At 41.9% G+C, this 10282-nt stretch overlaps 1 protein-coding gene across 1 annotated transcript in view; it reads right to left on the bottom strand.

Annotated features, from left to right (window-relative positions):
• Positions 1 to 10282, bottom strand: part of LOC103081853 (non-specific lipid-transfer protein) — a gene marked incomplete at its 3' end in the record, with an annotated part of 83930 nt that overhangs the window by 72612 nt on the left and 1036 nt on the right. The window lies entirely within an intron of this gene.

Below are 10282 nucleotides of genomic sequence, written 5' to 3'. Positions count from 1 at the left end.
TACACAGCTAATAATTAGTGGATCTGAAACTTCAACCTGGTTCTAGAGCCAATTCACAAGTGACCTTATATGCCCTCCTATGACACCTGGGCTTTATCCTAAAGACAGTGGATTTAAAAACAAAAAACAAAAAACAAAAAAAAAACAAAGACTGAAATAAACAATGAGATACACTACAACACCAAACACTGACAGGATGTGGAGCAGCAGGAACTCTCATTCATTGCTGGTGGAATACAAAATGGTATTGCCACTGTGGAAGACAGTTTGGCAGTTTCTTACAAAACTAAACGTCCTCTTAACATAGGATCCAGCAGTTGTGCTCCTTGGTATTTACCAAATCAGTTTAAAACTTATGTTCACACAAAAACCTGCACACGGATATTTATAGTAGCTTTATTTATTTATTATTTTTAAAATTTATTTATTTTTGGTTGCATTGGGTCTTCATTGCTGCATGTGGGCTTTCTCTAGTTGCGGCCAGCAGGGGCTACTCTTCCTTGCGGTGCATGGGCTTCTCATTGCGGTGTCTTGCCCTTGTTGTGCAGCACAGCCTCTAGGCGCGCAGGCTTCAGTAGTTGTTGCATGCAGGCTCAGTAGTTGTGGCTTGCAGGCTCTAGAGCACAGGCTCAGTAGTTGTGGCACATGGGCTTAGTTACTCCACGGCATGTGGAATCTTCCCAGACCAGGGCTCGAACCCGTATCCCCTGCACTGGCAGGCGGATTCTTAACCACTGCGCCGCCAGGGAAGCCCTAGAGTAGCTTTATTTATAATTGCCAAATTTGGAAGCAACCAAGATGTCTTTAGCAGGTGAAAGGTTAAATAAACTGTAGTAAAACCAGACAATGGAATATTATTCAGCCCTAAAAAGATATGAGCTACCAAACCACAGAAAGACATGGAGGAATTTTAAATGTATATTTACTAAGTGAAGAAGCCAATGTGAAATGGCTACATATTGTATGATTCCAACTACATGACATTCTGGAAAAGGCAAAACTATGGAGACAGTAAAAAAAATTAGTTGTTGTCAGGGACTGAGGGAAGGGAGGGATGAAGAGGCAGAACAAGAGGATTTCAGGGCAGTGAAACTATTCTGTATGATGATGTAATGTATACGTGTCACCACATATGTGTCTAAACCCATAGAATATACAACACCAAGAGTGAACCCTAATGTAAACTATGGACTTTGAGTGATAATGATGTGTCAATGCAGGTTCACTGACTGTAACATATGTGCCACTCTAATGCTGATTATTGATAGTGGGCAAGGCTTTCCAGCAGGGTCGGGGGCAGTGAGCATGTAGGAACCCTCTGTACTTTCTGCTCAATTTTGCTGTGAACCTAAAACTGCTTTGAAAAATAAAGCCCTACTTGAAAAAGAGAGAGAGAGAGAGTTTGGGCCGAGAAGACGTGCACGTTAGATCATTCTAAATGCAATGTTGAGAAATGAATGAACGGAGCAAGGCTGGAGGCAGTGAGACCAAATGGCATAATTCTGAAATAGCCCAAGTGAGAGTTAACTAAGATAGCAGCAGAAAGAATGGAAAGAAGCAGAGAGACTTGAGAAACATAAGTGAAGTAAAAATCTACCAAATACAGTGATCAATTAGATAAGATGGAGTGGTCTGCTAGTCAGAGGTTGTGCTAATGAGAAATGGCTTTCAAAAATTTTTAACTGCAAACCACAATAACATACATGACCCAGTAGACATATAGTGAAGCAAAATTTTCATGAAATACTTATCCTTGTTATATTGATACAGTATTTTTGATTCTATTTCAATTTTTTTAATGCTAGAGGCAACCTTCTAAACAGACGTCACTACCCCTGCAATGGATCACAAAACCCAGTTTGAGACACTGTATAGATACTAGACTTAAATGCCACACTTTATTCCACAGTGCCAAAATACATCTGTTGAACTGAACCAAAACAAAACGTTTAACATTTGTTCCTATCTCTTACCCACCCCAATTCTTCATAACTTCTGAATTAGGGAATCCTTCATAATTCCCTAATTCAGCAGCCCCAAATTACCTATTTCCCCTGTAGTTACTCTTCAGTTCACTAATTACAATCAGAGTATGTAGTATAGAGAACACTTACTGTAAGGAGAGAGTACTAGGCTCCACCAAGTAATACCTATTAATAACCACATTATCATCCAGGTAGTGAAATGACTGCACTTTCTCATTTCTTACTGAAATCAAGGCAGTTTTTAAAAGATTAGTCAAGCAAATAAATACATACATTACTCCTTCAAAATGAAAAGCATGTTTAGGTGGAAACTACCAAATGTCCATTAACAATAAATTGAATATATTATGGAATGTTCACACAATGGACTATGTTACATCAATGAGAATGAACAATCTATAACTACACATAAAATTAAGGATGAATCCCAGAGACATAAAGTTGAATGAAAAAGCCAAAGCTAATCTATATTAAGGTCAGAAGTCAGGATAATGGTAACCCTTTGCAGGCAAGGAGTTAGTGACTGGAAGAAGGCACAGAGTAATTTCTGAGGTGCTGGTAATGTTCTGTTTATATTTGCTTTTTAGTTTTTATTTTTTTAATATAAAATAAAAATAAAAACCTATCTCAAGGCCTATAATAAGAACAGCAATCTTGTTCTACTACTCTACACCCACTAGTCTTACTTGCTCCCAAAACATCCATTTTCAATTCTTGCTCCCAAAACATCCATTTTCAATTCTCTTAGATATTTCTTCTTTTATAAAATGCCATGTTTCTAAATATTCTTATACTATTATTTCTTTATCAATTTAAGAAATTATATCATAGTCTCTAATAAGGGCCAATGAGAATTAGGTCTCTCAGGCCACCTCACATATACATTTACAGTTCCCCCATCCTCCTTATACAGTTGAATCACAAATTTTTTTATTAAATCAGTATGTAGTGCTTACCTTATAAAGTTAATGCTTCTTAGTATTGGGCTAGGTTGTATACTATGATTACATGTGCTTTATTGTACAATTTTGTTTTGCTTTGTTTTACCTGGAGTTAACTGCCTCATTTTTAAAGTTTTAACCTTTTTATTGTAAATAACAGAGATACAGAAAACCACACACACACACACACACACACACACACACACACACACATATCTCCTAATGAATTATTTTAAGGCAAATACTCTTGTAACCATTCACAAAGATTCTCTCCTTCACCAAATTCTAGCCAAGCTCCTCTGAGTCCTCTTCTCTACTAGGTCTCAACCTTGGCCTAAAAACTTAAACACTAACATAGTTTTTATGAGTTCTAACTTGCTCAAGGCCAGGTCCCTAGGAGGACCCTAGCCCCACTTAAAGCACCTGCCTGAGAAAACTCAAGGCTGTCAAAAGAATTTATTGCTTCTTCCAGCCAACACCTGAATACCGGGCTGGTCTCCCAGTCTCTGTGGGAGGGTAGGAGCCTAAGCTTGGGTAAGCACCAGTTAGCAAATCCAGATGGGTTTCATGTGAACTAGCCTCCCCTCTCCCCACTTTATGTAAGTTTTCACTTCCCTGACCCTACAGCTGGCCCTCTGCATCCGTGGGTTCTGCATTCACAGATACAGAGGGCCAACTAAGGGGACTGAGCATCCATGGATCCTGGTATCCAAGAGAGATCCTGGAACCAATCCCCCAGGGATACCAAGGGACTACTGTATTGTGTCCCTACTCACCACCCTCCCTATTCCCTTATTATCCCTTTAAAATACCCAGTCACATCTGTATAAAGTTAGTTCAGTTCACACTGGACTTTTTCCCTTTTGCAATAGCATATTACTAATTAAAATCTGTCCTAACACTTTACCTAGTGTCTACCTTTATCTTTGACACCAACCACCCAGACTAAAAAATTGAACACTGCTTGCCCCTCCACAAACTCCTCTAAGCACTCTGTTCCAATCTCAACCCTGCTCCACCCCCAAAGTAATTATTATCCTGATTCTTACAATAATCACTTCCTTTTAGTATTTTATAGTTTTATCACCCAAGTGTCTAACTGTAGACACTATTGTTCAGCCCTTTTTTAAAGTGTTTATAGGCCTTTTAAATTCTCTTTTAATCTACAGGTTCCCCTCCACTACTTTCTTTTCCTCTCAATACATCTGTTAAAGAACCCAGAGCATTTGGCCTGTAGCTTCCCACAGTCTGGATTTTGTAGATTGCATACTCATGCAGTTCAACATGTTCCTCTGTTCTCTTTATTTCCCACACATTGGCAGCTGGATCCAGAAGCTTGCAGGCTCACATTCTATCTCCCTGACAAAACTATAGGTAGTGGTGTATTCTTTCATAAGGAAGCATATAACATCTGATTATTTTTGCTCTTTGTGTTTCTAACAGTTGTTGGTGCTCAATGACTAGATCCAGCAATTCTCAAAACTTCTCGGTCTCAAGACCATTTTAAACTCTTAAAGATCACTGAAGATACCAAAGAGCTTTTGATTATGAGGATTATATTTACCAGTATTTACCCTCTTGGCACTTAAAATAGGACATTTAAAAATAACTTTCAATTCACTCAAAAAAAAACCCATTACATGTTAACATAAATAATTTTTATGAAAAATAACTATATCTCCCCCTCAAAAAAGTGATGAGTGGCATCGTTTTGCATTTCTGCAATTCTCTCTCTTTTTTTTTTTTGGCTGTATTGGGTCTTTGTTGCTGCACACAGGCTTTCTCTAGTTGCAGCGAGTGAGCAGGGGCTACTCTTCGTTGCGGTCACAGGCTTCTCATCACAGTGGTTTCTCTTGTTGTGGAGCACAGGCTCTAGGTGCACAGTCTTCAGTAGCTGCAGCACGCGGACTCAGTAGTTGTGGTATGCGGGCCCTAGAGCACGCAGTCTTCAGTAGTTGCAGCTCGCAGACTCTAGAGCGCAGGCTCAGTAGTTGTGGCTCGCAGGCTTAACTGCTTCATGGCATGTGGGATCTTCCCGGACCTAGAATTGAACCCATGTCCCCTGCATTGGCAGGCGGATTCTTAACCACTGCACCACCAAGGAAGTCCCCTGCAATTTTCTTTATTTAACAGGAGGCAGCTGAATTCTCACAGCTGATTCTTCATTCAGCATTTGGCATTATGCTGTTTTGGTTGACGTCTATGAAGTAAATCTGACCTCACACAGATATGTGATTGGAAAAGGGAGGAGCATTTTAATAGCCTTTTTAGATAATTGTGGATATTCTTTTATACTACACTAAAACTTGACAAGTGGGAGTTTCTTACAGGTTAGTTGCAATGTTGAATTTAAAACAATATCAATGAACTTTTCATATTCTTGTTATATTCAAGTCAAGTCCATTAAAATCTTGCACTTTTTTTTTTTTTTGCAAAACCAAATTTTACTTAAAGCACAAATACGTTACTTTTTGCAAAGAGATTCGTGACACAGGACTAGACAGTGAGGTCAGATAGCCACTTAGCACATGTTTAAGTCCACGGCGCCTCCTAGGAACTGAGGGAGTGGCCCCATGTCCCTGGATACAGCCGTCTGGACTGATTCTACGGGGTGACAGAGTTCAGGCTGAAGTTTCATGCCTTAAATACTGGCTTCACTTGAGTACCACACAGTGGCAGCTCTTGACATTATTAAAAAGGAAGCAACGCACTAAAGGGAAGGTACACACGGGTTTGGTGAATGACTAATTCTCACTACATAAACAGGCAAACTTAAGTCACCATATCAGCCATTCTAACGTCTGTATAGAAATTCCCAGGAAGATGTGTTCCTCAAGGCTAATTGTAAACCAGGATGTACATTTTGGAAGTCAGTCCCTTGCAGTGCCTGTAATAGGAGTGTCCTGGAGACGCTGTGGTGGCAGGACAGGTCACTTTGCAGAAGAGTTGTCTGGGGCCTAGAAGCTTCATCCTTCAAGCCCCACTTGGTGTACACTGGGTTTGGGGGCCGTTTTGGGGAGGACAGGGAAGAGGCACTCCTCAATAAATAAGGTCGGGAAACAGACTTGGGCTTCACACTCCATCCTGCAGTCCCCCTTAGCCCAAGCAAGTGACTGAGGAAGAAGGAACAGCAGCCAGCGGGGTGGGAGTGGCCGTCCCGCACCCCTGCTGGGGTCTCAGCTGAGTTGCTGGTGGTTGAGTGCTCTGATGATGGCTGGCATCTCCTTTCTGCAAAGGCATCAGTCCACACGGGTAGGATGCAGGGTGGGGCTGTCCCGGAGCCCCTCCAGTGACAGGTTTAATGGACAGCGGTAAGGAAGCAGCTTAATGGCCCAGCCAACACGGTCCTTCTTGAGAGCAGCTGACCCATGAAGGAGAAGCTCCAGTCCTCGGTCTTCAGTGTTTCTGGTGGGGCAGCAAATGGAAGAACTGGGCGACATGTAGCATATGGAGAAGCTGATGTGCTGGGCACAGACCTGCCCAGAAGGACAATGACCAGCTCTTGGGGGCTGCTCCAGCCAAGGTGGCTTCCACTTCCTGCCTGGGAGTAAGAAGGCGTGGGCCCCCGCCCTGGTGGGGAGGCAGGACTGTGAAGTGGTCTGTCTCCTACCTGCTGGAGGGTCAAGCGTGGTTCAAGTCACAACTTCAGCAGACCTCGTTTAACCAGTTTTTGTTCTCTTACAAAAAAAAAAAAAAAAAGACCCACAGAACCAGATCCTACATGACAATAAATATGATTTTTCTCCATAATATTGCTTAGGAAGATCAAGAGCCCGCAATCCAGTCATCCTGAAGGTCCCAAATATCTCAGGCAAGTGGGGTTTTCCTGGTGAGACGGACCCCTACATGGGGTGGGTCGGTGTCTGTGCCGAGAGGCCTGCTGGGGTGCGTGACACCCGGGGCATTGACGTGATGCTCAGAAGAACAGAGGTCCGAGAGTGAAAAATGACATCAAAAGCAACCAGGCGTCTGCTCTCCTTGCCTTGGGCTGATGCCAGAGCTCTGCTTGTGGAGGCGGGTGGACACCCCCGAGAGGATGGGCTGGGCTGGAGCCAGGCCAAGACGGGGTGGGGGTCCCACAGTGCGAAAACCCCAAATAGCCGAGATTGAGGCGCCAACAAGTTAACGCCAGCACTCCAGCGCATGCAGTGAGGCCTGGAGACCCAGGTCTCCAGGAGACGCTGGTGCGGTGGCTGTGATGGCAGCGGAAGGCTGGGTGACGCAAAGAGGAGAAACGCTGTAAAGTCAGGATTCACCACCACGCATCGTGAATCAAAGTCCGGGTGCCAGACCAGTCGCAGGCACGGAAAAAAAGAATAACAAAACCCCACATTTTGTGCATGGAAGAATGCAGGAGGGTTCTCAGAAACACCGTGGTGGTCTGGTATGCTTTGGAATGGAAGCAATATCCCTCCAAGGAAGCAAGAAAATCCTGCACTTTGAATGGAGTGGTAATCTGGCTTTTCTCTGGAGCCATTTCACATAATTTTCCAAACCTCTGCCAGGAAGCTGGTATGTGTCTGATTGCCAGTGTTCTGGGAACAGGGCTGGGAAGTACCATCATTTAGTATAAAGAATTTCACTTGATTCCCTTTTTTTCAACTTGGGCCTCACTCCCGCTTTCCACTAAGCCTAACGGTCAGATGATTCTAGAGATTCATCTGTTCAGTTTCTCCAGAAAACAAGCCTCCAATACCCTGACAAGGAAGAGATAGTCACCTAGTGGTAAAAAGGATCTTGGAATCCCAATTATTCCATAGAAGTGTTTTCCTTCCCTCCTCTCATCCCCACCTTACTTGGCATCTAGTACATGCAGGTTCTGAGCCTCCTGGAGTTCTGCAGGAAGACTCAGCCAATATAACCCCTCTTCAGGAACTTGAGTTGTGGGTTTCTCTGTTCTGAGTCAATGACCACTTTTCCATCAGCTTTTAATCATCCAATGTTTTTCTGACATCTTTCTGCTATTGTTTCCTCTCCTAGTCACTTCACCCTTACTGTCATTTTAGTGGTATTTGGAAAGCACCAATAGAGATAAATTCATATTTTCAACCTGCCCTGCTTATCCAAATGTCCTAATACATCACATTTAAATTACCTGTTTATCCTTTCCTCCTCCATATTATACATTCCTTAAGAACAGGAACCTTGCTTTTTTCATCTTTGTACTCCTAGCCTATAGCACATACTATGTTTATTGAATATATGCTTAAATGATGAATTAACTACCCTATAACATTAAGGTGTGTTAGAGATAGCATGGAAGAAACATGAGATTTTAAGTAATGCAGTTTCAAAATTTAGGAGCAGCATCAAGATAGATAAATTACTTAGCCCCTCTGAGCCACAAAGATGGACAATAAAATGTGGATAATAATAATCCCTTATGTGGTGAGGATTAAACACGATAATGTAATATTTTTTATTTATTTATTTGGTAATATTTTTTAAACCGTAGATTTGTAGAGTGTGACAAAATTAATTTTAAGGGTTGTGGGTTGTGATCAGCATTTAAAAAAATGAAACAAAATAGGAAATATCAAGAATTCATCACACATAATAAAAGTGTCGCTTTAGCAACAGCTTGTTTCAGTTTTGTGAGTGCATGTGTGTACGGAGTTGTGATGTAAGATATATTTCTTTCTGTGGGCTGTGGAATTATATATAAAAGTATAGAAAAATCAAATGCTTAATTATATGGTCCTGACTATAATGGCACCAGAATTTCTAAAAAAAAAAGTGGCCAGCGTAACTTAGAGCAGTCTGAGGAAGTTTTAAGAAAATACAGGACTTGGACTCTTGCTATAGACTGAATGTCTGCGTCCTCTCAAAATTCATATATTGATATCTAACTCACAAATCTAATTCTTCATTTTTGGAAGTGGGGCCTTTGGGAAGTCATGCAGATGGAGCCCTCAAGAATGCGATTAGTGCTCTTATAAAAAAGCCCAGAGAGTTCCCTTGCCCCTTCTGCCATAGACAGCTGTCTATGAACCAGAGAGCAGGACCTCACCATGCACCAAATCTGCCTGTGCCTTGATCTTGAACTTCCCAGCCTCCAGAACTGTGAGAAATAAATATTTCTTGTTTAAGCCACCCAGTCTAAGGTATTGCTGTTATACAGCCCTAACCGACTAAGACAGACCAGTTCTTGAAGATAGCCAGAATTTAAATTGATGAAAAGAGGGCATATCAGGAGGTAGGCAGCATAAGCAAAGGGACTCGGCCTGCTGTCAGCCAGGTAGTAGTTGTGATTTAGTTGTGTTAAAACCTCTTGACATGCATCATGCGAATTCTAATTTACCACAGGAATTAATTTCCTACACTGATAATAAAACCTCACTAAGAGAACTTCAAGTTGTCTAGGAATTCAGCTATTCAAATTAAGAACCACAACCAGTTGAGATCTACCAACAGAGCTTAAAGTATTATCTGCTAAATTCCTCCCTCTTCATTAAACCCTCCCCCAAGTTCCAAAAGATCAAACCCAGAGAGAAGTACATTGGCCTAGTAAGCACATCAATAAAGCTGCTCTCCATAGTCCCAACCACTTCCCTGAAGACTGTAACTAACACCTCCCACACCTCCACCTCTCAACTTGAGGAAAACTAAACACGTCTCCTACTTCCCAAAGCTCAGTGCTTTTCTATATAGCCAATATAACCAGACATTTAACAGCCAGTGGTGGAGGATCTGACTGTATTTATACTGCACTTTAAAAGGTTTTACTGTCCACCTATACCAGAAGTTCCCTTTCCCATGAAACAACAGATGATCTCCAAGTATCTGCTTCATAATGTATTAGCTGACTTTTCTACTTACATGTCTTGATTGCTTTGTGTACTCTCAGCCCACCGGGTAAGATATAAACAAGTTTAAGGCTGTTTTCTCAGAAAGAGAACTTCCCCTAGGAACTCTCTTTCATAAAGCATATCCATTTAATATTGTTCAACTAACATTCACTGAGGTCTTCAGGCACAAGGCATTTTCAAAGTGCTAGAGGTACAGCAATGAATTAGACATGGTACTCGCCTTGGAGGAGCTTACGTGCAAAAGAAGAATATAGACATAAAAACAGAATTTCAGGAGAAAATAGTAAGTACTAAGCTAACCTGTGGGAAAGTCAGGAGGATCAGAGGAGGCTTCTTGGAGAAGGTCTGAATTGATCTTTTAAAAATGTAAATAAGGGCTTCCCTGGTGGCGCAGTGGTTAAGAATCCACCTGCCAGTGGAGGGCACATGGGTTCGAGCACTGGTCTGGGAAGATCCCACATGCCACGGAGCAATTAAGCCCGTGCACCGTAACTACTGAGCCTGTGCTCTAGAGCTCGCGAGCCACAACTAGTGAGACCACGTGCCA

Source organism: Lipotes vexillifer, unplaced genomic scaffold (assembly GCF_000442215.2).
Source record: "Lipotes vexillifer unplaced genomic scaffold, Lipotes_vexillifer_v1.1 scaffold844, whole genome shotgun sequence".
Taxonomy (NCBI): Eukaryota; Metazoa; Chordata; class Mammalia; order Artiodactyla; family Lipotidae; genus Lipotes; species Lipotes vexillifer.
This window is presented reverse-complemented; position numbering and strand designations above follow the sequence as displayed.